The 19,847-nt window shown below is 55.5% G+C and overlaps 1 protein-coding gene across 1 annotated transcript in view; it reads right to left on the bottom strand.

Annotated features, from left to right (window-relative positions):
- EDAR (ectodysplasin A receptor) overlaps window positions 1-16,722 on the bottom strand; it is a 57,594-nt gene extending 40,872 nt beyond the window's left edge. The window contains exon 1 of the mRNA XM_082357338.1: window positions 16,470-16,722. The gene's annotated coding sequence lies outside the window, so the exon portion shown is untranslated. The remainder of the gene's footprint in view (window positions 1-16,469) is intronic.
- Between the last annotated feature and the right edge of the window lie 3,125 nt (window positions 16,723-19,847).

The raw sequence follows: 19,847 nt of genomic DNA, 5'->3' as shown, positions 1-19,847 counted from the left end.
TCCATCAAAGCCCCCAAACTGCAGTCAACTCTACACACCACGCAGCCTCGCAAAAACACGCTTAGAGTAGGGGTACGTCATTCATTCTAATTAAATCCTACGAAGTTCAGCTTAGACTTGAAAATGTATTTTTTAACAATCTGAGGCTTTTTGTCCTCAGTTACGCAACCTGCTTGTTTTACACTAACTTCCTAAAACCTTGCTCTTTATTTCATATTCCCCCAGAGAGTTAAAATTTGTGTCTGGGGGTGTGGTTTTCCCTGAGTCCCCAAGGTCATGGTTCCGTCCTTCAGTGACCACAAACGTCCCAGAGAGACTGCAAACAAGGACGACCCTGGGGGGCTTCAGCCCTGCGGACCGTCTCCCCGACCTCCGCAGGCCTCAGAGGGACTTGGGTTTCCCTCCTACCTTGGGCTGTCTGTGCTCCCTTTCATCCTCCGCTCAGGCACTGCTGCAGAGGGCAGTCTCTGCCCTTCCCGGGCTTTCGGCTCCCGGTTCTGGCTGGCACGTGAAGAGAGGCCGGCCTGGGGTTTTATCACATCACAGCTGAAATTCAATATTGGGCCTTTCATGTCTCACAGCCCACCTCCCTGGCCCCTCCCCACACTGGCCCTCCCCCAGCCCGTGTCTTCTGTACCCGCTCACCACCCACCCCCAGGCAAAGGTATATTTCCTGAAAACTGGAAAAACCAGGTACTACCAGCCTCAGATCAGTGCTAATGAAATTAGGCTATAAAATTCAGGCCCAGGTCCCTTATCTGTGAGGGACACCTCCCCATTTGCACCTGGGACCCAACATGCACAATAAATGTATCATCACCCAAGCCCTGGATGGACGGCGGTCGGGCCATTAGCACGCCTAGGGGTTCTGATCGGGCTGACTTTGAAGAATCCTCTCTTCCTGGTCTGTTCTGCACCCACTTCCATCTCGTATTAAATTTCAAGAACTCAAAGATGTTTCCACGTCGCATTCTATTAGCTGCTCAAGTGCTGTCTCTGTTATCTCTGTTGTCAACATGTTTTGTTGGCTGAGCTGTACAACAAGCTTCCAGACGTCAGGACGAGCAGGGCATTGGAGGCCTGTCCCTGCTGGGCCCCTGGGGTGACACCCTGTGGGGCGCAGGGAGTCCACTGCCTGGCGTCTCACCAGGTCCCCGCGGGGCCAGAGCCTTGACCTCGGGACAGTGGAGTTCAGCTCTGCCGTCTCTGGTTCAGTCCCACAGAGGGACCCCGTCTCTCCAGGACGCCTGGCCACAGCGCTTTGTCCTAAGGCCTCAGCTCGGCGGGCTCTGCCTCTGGGCAGGTGCTGGGTGGTCCATCCTCCCCCCGAGCTGCGTGTGGGGTTGCAAGCAGGAGCCCAGGCCCCTGGAAAGGGGCCCCGATCCCACGCAGGACAGCAGCTCCCCAACGGGATCGGGCCACAGAGGGACGCCAAGCAGAACCCCTTCACTGGGGCTGAGCGGACACCAGCCAATCCTGTACATCTGCGATCAAGTCAGTTGCGGCTTCATATTTCACAGAGAAAACCAGGAAAAAAAAATTAAGAATATCAAAGGTAGAATTTCCTTTTGCTCGGCGCTTAGTGCTGCCCGAGGCTGCGATGAATGTGCTGGGGACAAGGGCTCGAGGGTCTGCAGGATGGGAGGGCAGGAGGGGGTGCCTGCTCCTCTCTGGTCTTCCCAGTTAGCGTTTACAGGTTTCTTGCTTGTCTTTTCATCCTTTTTTATTATCCAAGAGGCTTCTAACCGTCCTGTGTGCAACAAGTGACTTCCTGATCTTTCTGCCAAACAAGGTGGTTATAAAAGTTGAAAAGGATTAGGTGCTGAGGCTGCAGGTGAAAGTGTCTGCAGAAGAAGTTGTGAGTTTGATCCTTTAATTGCCTCAATTTTACTTCAGACCAATTTCTTTCCCTCCTTCCCTCAAAGCTTCCGAGGACACAATCACTGGGTAAAACTAGACTGTGGATTTCTCTTTCTCTTTTCCTTCCACGCTGCGAGGCTTGCAGGATCTTAGTTCCCCGACCAGGGACTGAACCCGGGCCACAGCAGTGAAAGCGCTGAGTCCTAACCACTGGACCACCAGGCGATTCCCTGTGTATCTCTGTTTGTTTGAGGGTTTCATATGCGGATTTTTTAGAAGGAAAGTAAGAGCCCTCGGGATAAAATTCTCCCCAAGGAACAATGTGAGCAGAGCGGCAACTTCCCAGAGACAAAGGACGGAAACCCTGTGGATGAGCGAGAAGGAGACCCCTCAGGGCCCCCGCCCCAGCCCAGTGCACGGCACGTGCAGGACATCTGGACACAGAGCAGGGCCGTGCTCGCGCCCACGTGGGGATGGACGCGGGGGGCGGTGTGAGGATGCGGGCCTGAGCCCAGCGCGCGGGGCCATCCCAGGTCCGGGTGGAGAGGCCCCCGCCTGGCCCTGGGCATTGTGCCAAGCGCCCCCCGGGGACCGTCTCACCTGGTTCTCGGGGACCAGCGTAGGGGCGGAGCTGCAGCCGGTCTCAGTCACACGTGGGGAGCCAGGTCGTAGCAACTAAACTGCGGTGGGTCAGGGACTTGACCCCATCTGGGTTCCTCAGGTGTGGGTGACCCTGCAGCGTGATGTTCTGGGTGATTATCTAAATACTCGCTTTTTAAAGAGCACTGAACCTGAGATGCAGGAGAGCCTGAAGTGCCCGAACAGTTCCTACGCCAGCCGTGGGCGAGTGGGGTTGGCCTCCCCCTCGGCCGGTGTTTGGGCCACACCACCTCCAGGTGGGCCTCTGGGCCAGCGGCTTCCTACGGGTTAGGGCCTGAGCCTGTGCTCTGCTCGGTGCGTGTCTGCAGACCAGCACCCCAGCATCCCCTGTCAGCAGGGCGGAGCTCCCTCACCCCTGACCCTGGCTTCACCGCTGAACCAGAATCTGCTGTTTGATTAGGTCTCCAGGTGACTCAGATACACACAGACACCTGGGGCCGGTGGATTCTCACCCAGGGCTCCAAGCTCTGCTCGGGGGCATGTCCCCGACAGTAAAAAGACTAATATGGGGCTTCCCTGGTGGCGCAGTGGTTGAGAATCCGCCTGCCAATGCAGGGGACACGGGTTCGAGACCTGCTCTGGGAAGATCCCACATGCCGCGGAGCAACTAGGCCCATGAGCCACAATTACTGAGCCTGCGCGTCTGGAGCCTGTGCTCCGCAACAAGAGAGGCCGCGATAGTGAGAGGCCCGCGCACCGTGATGAAGAGTGGCCCCCACTTGCCACAGCTAGAGAAAGCCCTCGCACAGAAATGAAGACCCAACACAGCCATAAATTAAAAAGAAAAAAATTTAATTAATTAATAAAATAAAAAAAAAAAATTGGGCTGGCCAAAATGTGCCTTTGGTTTTTTAAAAAAAAAAAGACTAATATGTATGTGAAGTCCCGCTATGCTATTACGTACATTACACACATTCACACACTTGGAGAGGAAAAAGCAGGAGGTCAAAGATGAAAAAGCAGTATTTATTTCCTAATGGTGCAAAAATCGTTTCGGTTGTTTAAACTTTGAAAACCGGGGTTGTAGCATCTCGTGTTTGCGGTGGGGAGGTTTCTTCTCCTCGGCCATGGCCTGGAGGATCAGTGAGGGGACAGGGCCCCACGGAGCCCCTGTGCTTGCTGGGGGTTGAAGCAGAAGGGCCAGGAAGACCCCTCCCATCCCCGCCTGAGCCTTGCTGCCCACAGGCGGGATTCTGGGAGTAGGCATCTCGGCAGCCCTGTGGGCGCTGGTCTAGCCTCCACCTCCTGGTCCAAGGCCAGCTTGTCCTCTGGCTACTGTGCGCACCCTCGTCACCCGGGGCTGAAGCTTGACCGGGATTCAGAAAACTACCCAACCTGGGAAATGAGGGCCCTGGAAGGACAGCACGGCCCCCCGGGGGCCCGAGGGGAGGGGGCCCAGGCTTTGCTGCACCAAAGGGAAGCCCAGGCATCTGAAGGGCGGATTTTGGCCTCGTAGAAAAGATAACCCCAAAGATGATAAGTTCATGGCTCTGCAGGACCTCAGCTGTTTTACTATCCTAACATCCTTGAAAAACCGCCTCTAAGTATCCAGTTCCTCAGATGCTCCTGGAAGCAGCTTTGCTGCCTTGCAGGTCCTCATCCATGAGCTGAAGAAATCACTGCTTACGCTCAGTTTACAGGAGCCGTGGTTTCAGCCCCCGACAGCTGGACCCCACGTGCCCAGTGAAGGGCAGCATCTGCTTCATCCCGGTGACCAGGTACCACCTCGGAGAAATGAGCCCGTGGGACTCAGCCCCCTCCCTTGGCGTTGCTGGGTCAAAGACAACGTCAGTGTGAAGTTTCCCCTCCTCTGCTTTGCGCCTCTCTCTGCTGCGGTCCCAACCCCACCCCACCTTTTTAGATACACAGGTTCTGTTTCTCCAAAGACCTCATTTGAAATGACCCATTTCCCCCCATCCTATTTTTGCTGTATTTATTTGTACGGCTCACGGGTGTGATGGCTGAAGAGGCGGCCGCCCAGCCCTCCTGGCTGGTGTGCGCGCCAGCCTTGCAGCCACTGCCCCTCCCAGCCCGCTGGGCCCGGGAGCAGCCCAGCCAAAGAGGATGTGGGCTTGGTTCAGAAACAGGGCGTCTGGCCCACAGGCCGAGTGTTGCCAAACCAGAGTCTGAACGAGGTGGGTGGATTTTCCCAGCTCTGCCCTCGTAGCTATGGCTGTGGCGGCACCAGAGTGAGAACTTGGCTGAATTGAAAACAAACAAATAGCGCCGCCCGGCTGACTTGCTAATGATCAGCAGGGGTTGGCCCAGAACGGAGTCGCAGAGACCCAGAGGGCGGCCTCGGGCATGGTGGGCTCCTGCATCTCCGTGCCTCTTCCTGCATCTGTGCTCTACCCTCCCCACCTGGCTATTCTCCCCTTGGCCTTCTTGAATTTTCTTCTAGAACTTTCTGCAGAGACGTGCCCAGAACACGGCAACCTGCACCCCAAATCTAAAGTATTTCCTACGAGGGTGTTTCACCAGGTGTTTATAATGCACCTCCCTGCTTTTAGTGCAAATAGGCCGCTAGATGCCGGATGATCCTCCAGGCTGGCCGGGGCTCAGCCTCCAGGGTTTTCGAGGCCTGAGCCCCAGCAGTGAGTAGGCGCTGGCCGGTCCAGCCTGCAACCAGTGGCTCCTGGACCCACCTGCCCAGGGAGGAAAGTGAGGGTGCGTTTCTGGAGGGCCTGTTGGGAGTCCCGGCCGCACACGTAAGTATCGCTGTTCACAGCCCCGCACCGACCCCCAACACTGGGAACTGTCCTCCTTGGAGCCACAAGCTTGACTGCCCTTAATGTTCGTGGTAAGACAGCGGCCGTCCGACTGTCCTGCAGGGAAGGACCCCGGGTCCTCCATCCCACCCAATCTGCTCCCACAGAGGCCAGCGGCTCCAGAGCTTTAGGTGACGCCAGGGGGCAGGCGTGCAAAGCGACAGGACATCCACCCGCTTCCTGAGCTGCAAGGTGACAAGCAACGACTGGGGGCCAGCAGGTAGTAAGGAGGGGTTACAGCGACACGCATGGCACACACAACACTCGCCACGCGTGTGTCATGCGGCGCCCACGCCGGCAGCTGTTACCCCCGTTTACAGAGGAGGAAACCGAGGGACTGAGAGCGAGGAGCAGGGCCGGACGCAGGAGGTCTGGTTCCAGGTCTGTTCCGACTTCCAGGCCCTCCCACTGGACACGGCCCAGGACCCGATGCTGGAAGATGGCTCAGGAGCAGAGGACGGAACTGAGTCTAAACGAGGGGTTTTTTACTAAAACAAACTTCTTACCGTAGAACAGTTCTAGATCTCTGGGAAAGTTGCAAATACAGTGCAGAGCTGGGATGTGCCTCACAGCTAGATTCCCTTTTGTTAAGATCTTACATTAGTAGGAAACGTTTTCTCAACCGCTGAGCCTATACGGGTGCATCGTGGTTATTACTAACGTCCATACTTGATCAGATTTCCTTGGCTTTTCCCTAATGTCCCCTTTCTGTCCCAGGACCCCACCCAGGATGCATGCACATCTCACTACACCAAGCGGTCCCTGCTCCGCCCCGGGATGAGCCATTTCTCCGAGAGTTCCTGGTCCTTTATCCGAGGATGGCGTCAGGACCTGGACCTGGACCTGGACCTGGACCTGGTCAGGGAGGGGCTGCCCAAGGGGCCGGCGTGCCCGTCACTGCCCCGGGGACGGAGCTCGCGCTGCGGGGGCAGCTGTGCCTCGACGGGAAGTGGACGCCATCGCTCGCGGGGCTGCCCTGGCGTTTGCCAGGTGGACGAGCCAAGGTGGAGAGACGCGGCCTGGACTCTGGCCCAGAGCTCTGCCCGGAGCCTCCCTGAGAGGTCCGGTGGCCTTTCACCTCTGGCTCTTGAAGAACTTGCCCTTTCTGATCATTCTTTCAATAGGAAAATGAGTCTAGGTGTTATTATGGGCTCGGTGCTTTCTCCACTTTGAGACACACACTACCTTTTCATGGGAAGACCACCTCGTTAACATGAGGCGTCCGAGCCGAGAGCAGCGGGGCCTTCGGTGTTTGTGAAAGGCCAGGAGGGCTTTCCTGGGCCGAGCGAGCTCCCGCCGAGAGGCAGACTATCTTCTCTTGCTCAGTCTCTCACACAAACTCATCACTTTCTTAGCCCTTATTACATGCAAGACAGCAAGACATCACACTGTCGATGAACCCAGGAGTGAATTCTTATACCGACAGGGTTTATGGCATCTTTGGACCCACAGTCTCAGGAGCCTGTTTTTAACAGACAAGCTCCAACAAGCGTCGTCTTGTATCTTGGGCTGCGGTGCTCAGTCCCCTCTCCCGGGGACGGGCATCTCTCTCTTCGTAGGGTCTGCCCGGGCAGGAGGACGGCTGTGTGGGTCCTGACCTCACCTCCAGGGGAAGCCTGCTGGGCTCTGTCTGCTCTGAGAAGAGCCAAGTATCTTCTAAAAACAGCTTACTGGTCTTTGAAGTACAAACGGATCCAGGCAGAGTTTAGGAGGAGTGTTTTAAGGGCTCACGTGACACTCAGGCCCAAAACGCCCCTTAAATCTCTGTGGTTCTTAATAATCACCTTCTTACCAGGTGGCCAGGTCTCTCCTAAGTCTAATTAAATACAACGAGCTCATTTAAAAAAATCACAAAAAGATTAAACTTGGCAGGTTCTGGTGTCTTTGCACATCTGCATGTTTGTGATATTTTCTTAAAGATTCAGAGTTTCACAGTATGTTTGTGACGAGCAGGCCTGCAAGGGACCCTCATGTTTAGGAAACACGCAGACCCTCCTGCTAGAGGCTGAAGCTGACAGCTTTAGAGAAGGTGCATTTTTGGTTTGTTTTTAACAGTGATTTTTATAAATCATTAATTTTGACCATTAAAATATTAAACTAACTTGTTGGAATCAGAGACACAGTGAAGCTCAGCCACAGGAAATGGGTTTTGAAGAAGTAGGTACTCCAAGCAGACAGTCCCGATGCTGGCGCGTTTCAGTGTGGAGTTGGTCTTGAAGTAAAGCCAGAAAAAAGTCAGAAAAAGCCATTTGAAAGCAGGGGGGCATCGGTGAATTTGTTAGCACAGCTGCAAACTTGGTTAAATTAAACCCAACAGGAGAATAATCCACACACAGAGCTAAAGGAAGCAGATCATGTAAACGCAAATGAACACAATTTGAAAGCTTTCCAAGAGGAAACCATTAACCCTCAGGAGTTCTTGCAGGGGCAGGGGTGTGTGAGGAGCAGACATTACATCTCCAGGGGGGCTCAGGTGTCTGCTACTTCCCACAGCCAAGAAGTGCCAACTCCAAAATGCTCAGTGATGAAGAAAACGAGATTCACCTGAAACTCCTAGATGCTGAGCCATCCAGGGTATACGAAGGCTGCTGTCCCCACCCCCAAAGCATTTCTTCATCCTCCTCCCTGAGTATCAAACTCATGCCCAGGACAGACCTCTCTGGCTGTTGGTTAAGGTGCCATCCAGCTTGGGGTGCTGAGAGCCAGACTTGCCGCTTGAGTTTGGCAAACCTCTGCCCTCTTTGCTAGGGCCACAGGAGGCTGCCCTGGGCCCTCATTCCCCCCACCTCCCCAGACTGGTCCCAGCCTCATCCCAAGCTGTTTGTTTTTGCATTTCACACACATGCACCCTACCTATGGCACCCCAGGAGCAGAGACTGTAAGACACCCCTCCCACCAGAATTCTGAGGCCAGGGTTGCACAGTTCAGACAAGTTGTTTGTCCAAAACGCCGTGAGTGAGGAGAGGAGCAAGGGGAGGGACGGAGGGAGAGAGCCTGGGCGGGGAGATGTCAGCGGCGGGGAGATGATGTCAGTCAGCGGCAGGGCTGCGGGGAGGGAGAGCCCTGCTGCCTCCCACCGGGGTGAGATTAATTACGAGTCGAGAGCGGACAACCAGAGGACCCGAGGGTCTCGGGCAGTGACAGTCAGCGCGAGGATTGTTTGGGGAGAAGTGCAACTCTTGCCCTGAGAACAGCTGGTCCCTGAGTGGCGTTTCCTCACTCTGACCCCATTTCCCGACGGCGGACAGGTGGCGGGCGTGGGCACGGGGCTGCGGTGACCCTCCTCCCTGGTCCGGTGTCCAGTGCGTGTGCCCCGGGCGCCTGCGACATGGGGCCCGGTGCTGGGGGGTCCGAGGGGCGGGCCTGGGGGGCCACCCGCTGCCCCTTGTCCTCCGCCTGAAGCCCAGCCGGTCCATCTCCTGGTTGTTCTTTAACTTCAGCTCGTTCCGTCCCCTCCCCGACGTGCTTCACTGATTCCAGACAGACCTGGGGGCTCAGGAGAGTCACGTCTGCAACCTCCCCGGGAGGTCCTGAGGACCCAGGAGGAAGCCCCCTCTCTGGCGGTGGCAGGGTGCCCACCCCGGTCCCTGCTGCGATCCGCATCTCCACACAGACTCACTGATCGCCTGCCCAGTCTGGGCTCACACACAGACGGGCACATTTACACGACATGGTGTGAGCAAGGCCTTACACAGGAGTTTTGGGGTCGGAGCTGCTGTTTATACAGAGTGCGGCCAGGGAGGGTTTCCGTGACAAGGAGACCTGAGGGGTGGAGGCGGCACAGACGTCCTGGGTGAGAGCCCAGGGCAGGAGGAAGAGCGGATGCAGCGCCTGCGGCTTGTGTGTGTTGGGCGGGGGAGGAGGGGCAGCGGAGGCGGCATGGCTGGAGTGTGGTCAGGGTGCCACTGGGTGGACGGGGGTTAACCTGCCAGGCGCCGTGTTCCATGGGGCTCGCAGACCCGGCCCTGTCACTGCAGGGTCCCATTGGCTTTCTGGAGCCGGGACAGATTGACAGGCTCTTCCGGGGAAAGACAGACATCTCAGATGGACATGGGTAAATGAAACCAAAGTTATGATTGAGAAGCAGAGGTCCGGCTGCTGTAGTAACTTCAGCCCGCGAGGGCACGCTGAGTACGGACAGGGCTAAGGGAGCCCCCGCCCCGTTCTCGGTCCTTTGCTGACCTCGTCGCACTGGAATCCGCTCAGTTATCCCAGGAGTTAGCACTGCTGTCCGTTCTCAGGGAACTGGGAGTCGTTACAGTGACGACCTTCCAGGGTACCAGCCCCAGCACGCGGAGCAGGACGTGGGCTCCCGTCCAGCGGACACACAGGCTGTGCTCCCACCCACCTCCCTCTCCGCCCCGCCAGCATCACTTCCCAAGCCCTGCTGCCTCCCACGGCCGTGCCCACTCTGCTCCAACCCCAGCGGGACACGTCCAGCCCAACCCCCGAGGAGAGGCAAGGCTTCTGGAGTTGAGGAGATCTGGCTGGTCTCGGGCCTCCTGCTGTCCCGGCGCTGCCGCTGGGAACAGGGAGCCTGCCTGGCTCTGGAAAGAGAAGGTTCTGTCTTCTGCTCAAGCTCCCCGTGTCCTCCCACCCCAAACCACACGCGCTCGGGCGCTGGGGCCCAGCCGGCAGGAGCGGCTGCCAAGGGACCTGGAACTCAGCGTCGCTGGGGCTTTAGAAATCCCTCCAAATCTCCCCGCCCCTGAAATGGTTATGATATAAAGTTAAACTTCGATCTAATCTGCAGCAGCCATCACCCCCCATCCCAGACCTGACCTCTGGAGGAGCCCAGGGAGGACACCAGGGTCAAGTGGCCCGCGTGGGAGTGCCGCCACTTAGCAGGACAAGCTCCTGGGCCTCACTGACCCCTGAGCCTCCACTGCGTGTCTGCGAGGAGTGACGGTGACCCATTTCACGGATTGTTAAGCAGAGTAAACGAAAGGAAAACATTGGAAGGCAATCAGTGTCCACAAAGGCTGGTTTATGTAAACATTTATTGCGCACCTACTGTGTGCCAGGCACCTGCTACAGACCAGAGGGAGCCCCCCGTCCTCAGAGAGGGCACAGACAAAGTGCAGGGCGGGTGGTGGGCACTGCTGTCCCGTCCCCAGAGGACTCTGTCCCCTTGTTTGTGTGACTGTGAGGCTGTCTGTCCTGCTTCTTCCTTTCCATTCTGTGGGCCATGAGAGCAGAGGTCAGGCCTTCTATTTCTTTTAGATCCTCTTACAAAACCTTGAGCAAGATTCAGAGCATAAAGTAAGCCTCCAGAGAAGCCCTGAGGAGTGTTCTTCAGGTAAACAGGAAGGACAGCCCGAGATGCACCGACCAGGCCACTGTTGAGAACCAGAAGGCAGGCAGAATGATGTTCGGCCTGACGGAGGCCTGCATCTCCAGAGGCCCCACTTTTATTTAATTGGTGCCACAGGAGGCAAACAGGCGGTTCCTTAGGGAACAAGGACACACATTTGTGGTTGTCTCGATTCTGTTGATTCTGTAAACATAAGGAGAGGCCAACATTCTACTGTTCTGACTTTTGCAATCTTCACAGAATAAATATTTGCCTTCAAAACAACAACTGGGAAAGCCATCAAGGTAATGTTCTCAAGCACTGTCACCCCACGCCCCAGCCAGTCGAAGAAGTCAGGGGCGAGAGCTGCGTGTGGTCTCTTTGGATGATGATTTTCATGTGGAAAGCTCAGGCTGGAAACCAACAGGCAGCAATTTGGGGGAAAGTTTTGTTTCTTGGTGTTGAGAGTTGACTCAAAACTGAGTGTCCCCAGTCACTGGGACATCCCTGCCTTGGTTTCCTCCGGCTGTAAAACGGGGAGCAAAATAACTTAAATGAGAGCTAACAGGGCACCAAGGCATTTGCTCGGACCTCAGGGGTCGTGGGGACAGGGCTGGCCCTGCTGGAGGGCACCGGGTAGATCAGATGCCTGCTGTGTGTTCACACAGGTCTCTCTCTCCAAATCCCTCTAAGAACGAGCTAAACTTTAAAAGAGGTTCTGCTGAACTTAAGTGACACTTATTGGACATTTTATCTCCCATAAAGGAACCCATCTGAGAAAACCACACTGTGCAAATGTGCCGTTTACACATGCCGCCCTGCACCCGGCAGCCGCTGCCCACTCTGGGCTGCACTTCTTGGAGAGGCTGGGTTTCTGCAGAGGATGCAGCATCTAAGTAGCCCCAAAGTGTACATTCTGATTGATTTTCTTCATTACGGGCAGGAAGTTTTATGAACAGCCACTTTGAGTCATTATTAAGAACTGAATCTTAAAGAAAATGGACTTTGAGAGTCCTGAAGTGCATTTAAGAAAACGTGTCTCCATAGTTTTAAAACTTAGGGTTTTTCTGGGCCAGATGTGTTGTTCGTTAGGCAAGAGCACAGGCCTCAATCAAACCATTAAACCGTAAAACCCTATCTACGGTTGGCAGCTCTGACTTGCCAGCCGGGTGCTAAACCGATCCCTAGCTCAGTTCCCTAACAGCTCACCTGGAAGGAGAGGTTTCTGAATTGAACCATCAGGGCAGTGTTCTGTCCATCCAACTCCATCTCTCTGCCAGTGCTGGGAAGCACGTCTCCATCTCTCCAGGTGAGACCTGGGGAGTGGAGCTGACAAGCGCCCCTGGGCTGACTGCGGGAGTATCTGGCAGGGCTGCAAAGGGGTGGAGGGCCATGTTTGACTCTACAAGAACCTTAAGTGTTTCCTTTCCAGTTTGAGCCTTTTAAAAATGTAAGCTACCAGTGCTAATAAACGAGCAGTTTACATGAAAAAAAAGAAAAATGGAAGCATGTTTCAAGTTGGAGTCTTTAAAAGTTTTCTCAGAAAGGGTCCCTCTGTCATTGTTCATTGCAAAGAGAGCAGATGTCGAGTTGAAAAACCAACTGCCCCTGCTGCCCGACTCCCACCCTCCAGCCCCAGCGGCCATCCTGCAGCGCTCTCAGAAAGAAGCTCCTACAGACTGACTCAAGGCGGGGGGGGGGGGTTGGATTTCAAAATATACCACCTGGTCTTGCTGTGGGCACTGACGGTCCCAGAATGACACGGGCAGCCCTGAGTCACTGTTTTGTTTGCCTTCCCACTGTCCTCGCTGAAACCCAGACTCCTCACCATGGCCTCCAGCTCTGCTCACTCCATCCCTGGTCTCCTCTCTCACCTCCTCCTGTTCACCCCGCCTTCCTTCTGCTGTAGCCACACTGCCCTCCAGCTGGGGTGGGGCGTCTCGGGTCCACCCCACCCGGGCTTTCCTTGGCCACCCCTCAGATTCCACTTCTCAGGACGCCCCTCACTCTCACCCAGGCACTTCTCCGCTCACCCACTTATATCTTCCTGGCACTGGGTTTACGGGAGTGTCATTCATGTCTCTGGACTGTGGCTCCTCTGTCCTCACTAGAGGGCAAGTGTCCCAAAGTAGGGGCATTTCCCCACCGCCTGCGGGGCCCAGGGCAGTGCCTACCATGGAGCAGATGCTCAGAAAAGACTTGGATGAATGAGTGAACATTAAACATACATTAAACCCACCATGAAATCCTACCTTCTTCTCTCTCCCGGGCACAAAGTTTAAGAAATATGGAACTGGAAATATGGCAACATGGACATTTTAGTAGAAAAGATTTAGCCCGATAGCTGTCAAACGGTGGCCTCTCGGTTTGCATTTGTAATCTGGATTCGCGTGTCTGTCTTCACATCCTGAGAAAGTGCTTTATGCCAGGATTAAGGTGCTGTTGGCAGAATTCTCTCCCTATTATTTTAGGGAGACTAATATCTTATTTCAGTGTTTGAGCTCACCTTTTAGTTGCTGTATCCAGCCTCTGAAAGGTGTCGACCCTGAGGGATCTGGAAACACCGCAGCTGAGCTGGGCTTCCGAGTACGGGGCCCTCACGGCCACGGTGAAGGCAGCCGGGGGGGGGCTGCTGAGTCCGTGGGGAGAGGGACTCGCCAGCAGGGCCCCTCCCTGCCAAGTGAGGGGCCCAGCCTGACTCACCGCCCGAGAGCGTCTGGAGGACCAAGCTGGCCAGGGGGCATGGCCGCCTTCTCAGTGCAAGTGCGTCTCCCCGGGGAAGGCTGGTCTCCACCGCCCCACTGGACACACCCAGTGACCCATCTGCCGGAGACGGAGGAAGGCCTCCTGGTAGTTAGTTCTGCGAGAACCATGTGCCAGAGCTCTGGGCATTTCCGCGGGTCCTGGCGTGTGCCTGTCCCACCTTGGCTGACCTGAGCGCCAGGCTTGGAGTACCGCATCTCTGCCCCCAGAGGGCTGGCTCCAATGGGATCTGCTGCCTATTGGCTGTTCCTGGGCCCCTTGACCCCATGGTGTGATTAGAATGGCTGGCGACCTTTCTCTGACATGATGGATCCCACCTACCACCCAGATGTATGTGCACCGAGCGCCCTCCGTGCTCGAGGGGGGCACCAAAGCCACCTTGGAGGGTGGGACCCCTCGAGCGCTGTTGGGTGAGGCCCACCCTGCTCCCAAGACCCTGGCCACACTTCTGAGCTCCGACCACGTGGGGCACCCACCCCGGACAACGCCTGGTGCCCTTGGGACAGACAGTGGAGAGAAACGCAGTGCAGTCTCACTCTCTGTGCTGACAGAGGCCAGGCCTGACCCCCAAGGCCCCGTGAAAATCTCTCTTCATTGCTCGAGTGCATCAGACTGAACCGCCTGAAATCACCCACAGTCACCCATTTGCTCTGTAGACGAACAGCAGTGCCGCCTTTCCACCCCGCTTTCCTCTGCCACCAAACCTTTGTCGGGGAGACTCCCAGAGACACGTGTGGCATCTAGGCTGACACGACCCCGGACCTGAGGTCTACCTGTCGCACCTGGGGGCGGGGTGGTCCTGGCACTTTCTCTGCTCATCCCCACAGAGGCAGCAACTGAGCGTCTGGTATCAGCTCCCCTTCCTGCCCTCGAGGGACACAGCCTGAGTCTGGTCGCCCGGTGCTCCGCCCTCGTCAACCACGGCTGCTGTCGCATCGCCGCCTGTGCTGTGGCCACGGACAAGTCCCTTCCCCTTTCTAGGGCCCGACCCCCTTATTTGAAAAGCAGGGAAGACAAGCATGAACATGTAAAGTGCCATAGAAACGAAGGGCAGAGGCTAAGGGCCCAGGTGTCAGCTCATCGTCGCTTGCTTTATTCCGGGGGAAGTAATCTGAGATTGAATACAGGTCCCACCCGGGCATGTGAGCTCACTGTGGGCAGCAACCTCGGCCATGGCGGGAGGCCCTCAGAGGGTGGAGGCCCGGCCTTCGTTTCCTAGTGGATCTAATGTGCTAAGTGAGCTTAATGCAAGTTAATTAACGATGCTCTTGGTGGGCGGAATTACCTAGGCAGAGCCGAGAACAGCGTCAAAGCAACGAGCAGGCAGGTGTCCGCGGGGATAACTGAGGAAACCAGGGCCAGGGGGAGAGCTGCAGGGAGGTGAGCAGGCAGGACCAGGGGGGCCAGGAGGGAGACGGCGGGGTGAACATTTCATCACCGGGCTGGCTTCCAAAGGGCCATCCTGTTTACAGCTTCTGTGTTTGAATTTCAGGTTTACCGGAGTCTTTGAAGTTGGGTTCCTGGGCATTTGCTTGAGAATGAACTTCATTTTTTGGAAGCCACAAAAGTCACAAAGAAGACTCGGGTGGCCTGGCTTTCATCTGTGGTCCTTTGGGACCTCAGCAACTTTGATGGGAGGATGCGCCCCAGTTAAAAGAGTCAGTGGGCTTTGCACCCCGTAACGTGGGGGACAGGCCAGGTCTGAGCATGGTGGGGCTGCACGAGGCACGGGACACAGTGACACCCAAGGAGGAGGGCGAGCCCCCACGTCTGAGCTCCACAAATACGAACATGCCGCAACATGAAAACCCTGTTTACTTTCAGAAACTGGATAGTAGCCAGAGGGTGAAAATCAAACATTTCAGGGAAATTTTATTGACTCTTTCCCCCCAAAGACATGTGCTTCCAGGATTACTCTCCAAATGTGCTGTCAGAGAATTCTCCCTTGTCATAGCCTGGCTCACTTGGCGGGGTTGGGGGGGTGGTTAGGCACAGAGACACCCCAGCTGACCAAGCCCAGGCAGGGCCCCCATCCTCTCCTCCAGTGACAAGGGACACGGGGTAGCCGTCGGGACTAATGCTCATTCCCCAGCTTTGCTGAGTTGCTCTCTTTATGGTGGACCCTGTTGAGATGTAACTTGGAAGGTTTTAAGGCTTAGAAATCTCAGCGCATTAAATTGGGTGGGAAATATTTCTGTTATTTGAGTTGATCCCTTTTCTCCTTTAGCTCATGATGGATTTTTACCTCTTAAATATTTTGAATTAGCTGCAGTTTCACTCTCGGTTAGAGAATGTCTCACTATGCGACTTCAGACTTCAGAACCTCAGGGCAGGAGAGGCCGGGCTTCCTCAGGCCCTCCCCACCCCGTTTGTCAGCCGTCACCTCCTATCCCAAGTCTCTCCAACTCCATCAAGCTCCCCTGATGGACGGACGGGGCTTCCTCTCTGCTGATGTATCAACTCACTCCACTCCTTATGGCTTTAACGTCCCTCTTGGACCCTCACCGCTGTCCCCGCTCCCCTAACACCTCCAGCCTCCACGGAGCAGGTGCATTTACGGCGGGGAGATGGGGAATCAGCCGCTCTGGTGCCGGAACCCGCGCCGCCCCTGATCTGTCAGGGCATCGAGTGGAAACTCTTGGCTGAAGTGAGAGCTGAAGCCACCAGACGTGCATCCTCACCCGCTCACTCTCTGTCCCCCGCACCCCAAAAACACGGCGGCCATAACCTCGGCCTCAGTCTTGAAGGGAAGGTGGCTCAGGGGACCCGGGGTGGGACCCCAGCCACTGCTTGCCTCCCCAGGAAGCAAACTTTCAGGCTCCTGGAGACCCTGGCGTCTCAGTAGCCGAGATCCCAAGCCCTCTGGGCACACAGAGTATGGCTCCTTCGCCAGATGCACAGCCCAGAGCAAAATGGGGTTTCTGCTGTTTTCCTGAAAACAAAGAACAATCTCAGGTCTTAGAACCAGTAGCGCAGACGTACAGTAACCGGGAAAGCTTGTTCAAACGCAACCTAAAAATGACACGCATTTCAAAAATGCACCCGGGCTGTCTCCTGGCAGTGACATCTCTGTCTCATCCACAGCCCAAGAGCTCAGGAAACCAAGAGGGAAGGACAAGGCTTACCTGGACCCCACTGGGGGATCCGTTTCCAATCCCAGCAGAAGATGGTCCGGGAAGAAAGCCAGGCTCCGTCCTGTCGGGGCCACCGGGTTCCCCGGTGGCCGCCGGCCGCGTCCCGGGAGCAGGTGTGGAGTGGCTGGTGGCCGACAGAGCTGCCGGGGCTCTGCCCTGCGTGCTGTCAGCCCACTCCTCTCTGCTCCCGGGCTCCTGGGCCTCCTGCCTGACTGTTCCCGCACCTCCTGGAGCCTTCCGCACGCAGACTCACCTGCACCATCTAGAGGCGTCTCCCTGCACTGGACGCAGGGCCCGGGAAGGGGGCGGCGGGCGGAGGGGCCTCCCCACCGCCCCTCGCGCCTGGCTCTGACTTCCTGCCCAAAGACACCCGTGGAATCTGTAAAATCATTGACTCCCTTCTTTGGAGGGCGGGGGGGGCGGGTCTTGCTTCTCTCAGGACAACCGGAGCCTTTGGGCACGGGAACACCAGAAAGCTAAATTAGCATTAAAACCACGTTCATCAAAGTGTGTGCACCCAAGGGCCCCCACCGGGATGGCCGTTCACTGCTCCTGCCCGGTCCTGCCCTCCTCTCCCCACAGCTGCTGCAGGCAGAGTCACCAGGAATGCACTCCTGTCCCCCGCCCCCCCATACACCCCCATGCAACTGCAGATCATCATACACACGCCGAATCGCTCCAAATAACACACACCCCATATAACTCCAGATAATCATACACACCCCATGAAACTCCAGACAAATATACACCCCATGGAACGAGGGATGAGGAAGACATTTGAAACAAACATTTTGAAAAGACCTGCCTTTCAGGGTTGGTCAATGCTTTCCAAAGTTCTGTGATCCTTAAGAAGGAGGCAGTGTCTCCTGCCCTCCCACCCCCAGCCCACTCGCACATGGGGGTGACCCCCTCCCGGCTCGCCTTCCAGCCCCTCCTTTTCCCTCTGGTCTCCTCAGCCCAGATACATGCATCTTACTTCATACGTGAGAAAGGAAACAGCTTAGAGGGAAACAGAAATGTGTGGACTGGGTGAGGGTCCTGAGTGCAGCATCTACTCCTTTCTGAGGATGAACAGATCCCAGTTCGTCCGACTTATTTGCCAACATAACGATTATCCAGACAGACAAGGTTTAAATGAGAATTTTACCCTGAATGTTGAAATTTGCTCCTTTTACACATCCCATGCTGAGCCCAAACTGAAGGTTTGTGATAAATTACAATTACTAAAATTTTTAATGTAGGAACCTAGGGAAACGAACGGTAACTACATATTCTGGGCTAATCTAGAATTTCTATTGCGTACAATTTTGACTTTTTGCCATGCTCGTTTTGTTACGTGTGTTTGAGGATGAAGATTATCTTCGGTGTAACTTTTTTTTTTCTACTGGAAATTAAATGGTGACTTAAAATTTACCAAAAAGAGATGACACTGATACTGCAAGAGAGGTAAAAAGGAGAAATATTAGAATGGGCACAGAATATGGGTGCTGCAGTAGAAGCCAAAGAGGTTTTTCCCTCTCTTTGGAAAATCTAAAACATTATGCCACCATGTCCAATGAAAATGAAGGTACAAAGTAATTTCATTGATTAAGAGAAGGAAAGAAACAAGTGAGATTATTGCTTATCTTCATCGTTTAAGGCTTTGGAGATCCGAAGATATGTGATTTCTGTTTTTCTGACTTTCCTGAGAGACTGAGGCAGCAACAGCAAAAGGTTAAAAATAGCATTAAAAAAAGAAAAAAAGATCGTAAATCAAGATTGCAGAGCACGGTTGGGGGAATGGGTCTCGGGGGTCTGTGCAGAACGGAGATGTGCTGGACACTCGCACCTGAGCCCCGACCTGCCTGTCCCCCCCCCCCCACCCGACCGTCGAGCGTTCACAGATGCCCGGCTGGGACCCAGCGGAGGGGCTGAGGGCAACCCCACCTCTGCACGTGATCGTAGAGATTCGGTGGGACTCCCGTGCCCGTAGGAAACATGCCCAGGTTGGGAGGGACGCTCTCCCAGCAGACTGGATACTTTCCAGTGAGTGCAACTGCCCACATCCTGGTCATCGGTGCTCAGCCTCTGTGTCCTAACACCAGGCTCCTGCTGGGTGAGCAGGGAGAGACTCTGCACACACACTCATTCCATCAAAACGGCATCTCCTGTGTTGATGTGTTCACGTGTCACGTGCTCATTCAGCGAATGCCTATGGAGAACCCCCAGGAAGCGGGCACGACGAGAGGTGCTGGGTACCACCAGGAGGAATTGGCCTGGAGGTGTCTACACTCGGGAGAGGCAGGGCCATCGAGGCACCAAGGAACCGAAATATACTTTCTGGAGGTGATAAGCAGGCTGGGGTGGAGGACACCTGGGCTGTGTGGGCGGGATTGTTATCGTTTGCTGGTGACAGTTTCCTGCTGTCTAATTACTGTCTGAAAAGGTGGCATCGGACCAAACACGCCAAACCAGGAAGCTCCTTTCCTGGAGCTGACCCCCGACGTTACCTGCCTTTATCTGTTGTAACGACTCGCCAGCAAGTGTCCTTCTGGTTACCGACAAACAGTTTATCCCCAAGTTCCTTCCAGTAGATGATGCTGCATAAATTAGAGTTACTACTCAAATTATGAGTATTGGATAAAGTGTTTTTATGCCCACGTGGGTGCTCAGTGATAAGTTATTCAGAGTAAAATGACCAAAGCTACGTCTGTGGTGTGGAATTGGCAGCTCGGAGACTGTGCAGACATGGAGCGGACCGGACAGCTGGCTTCTCAGGCCCGTCCTGGCCCAGCCCCTCCCCGTTCCCTGGAGCTGCTAGTGGTCAGGGTGCCAGACCTGTCCTCCTGAGAGCCCGGCCGCCCGTGCTTGTCATGGCTCCGTGGACAGAAAAGGCAGGAAAACAAATATTCATGACTTAAGCGCTCACCATGTCTTCCTAAAAGTGCAGATCCTGACGAGGGCCCCGGCTTACAAACAGATGCCTGAAATATCAGAGTGGAGTGAGGTGATACGCAGGGGACAGGCAGGCCGCCGAGATGGGGAAGAGAGCCCAGGAGGTGGCCTCTGGCCGATACAGGGGGTTGGATGGTTCTGAGAGGGAAGGACAGAGTCTTGCAGGGCAAGGCAGAGAGGTGTTCGGGTGGAGCAGGGCTGTGCCGCAGCCCCACGGGGAGAGGACCCCGACGTGCCTGGGACATGGGGAGAAGCGGGGAGCCGACCCGAGAGGGCTGAGCCGGGCTCGGAGGGAGCGGGCACCGTGCGCCAGGGGAGGGGTTGGATTTTATACCGAGTTTATCCTGATTAAAGACGATGGGCTTATTTCAGGAGAGGAGCAGCCTCTGTCCTGGCAGGGTGAGAAGCAGAGAGACCGAGTCCGGGAGGCACCTG

Source organism: Balaenoptera borealis, assembly GCF_965194805.1.
Source record: "Balaenoptera borealis genome assembly, chromosome: 15".
Classification (NCBI taxonomy): Eukaryota; Metazoa; Chordata; class Mammalia; order Artiodactyla; family Balaenopteridae; genus Balaenoptera; species Balaenoptera borealis.
Note: the sequence above shows the minus strand (reverse complement) of the source record. Positions and strands in the feature narration are given on the sequence as shown.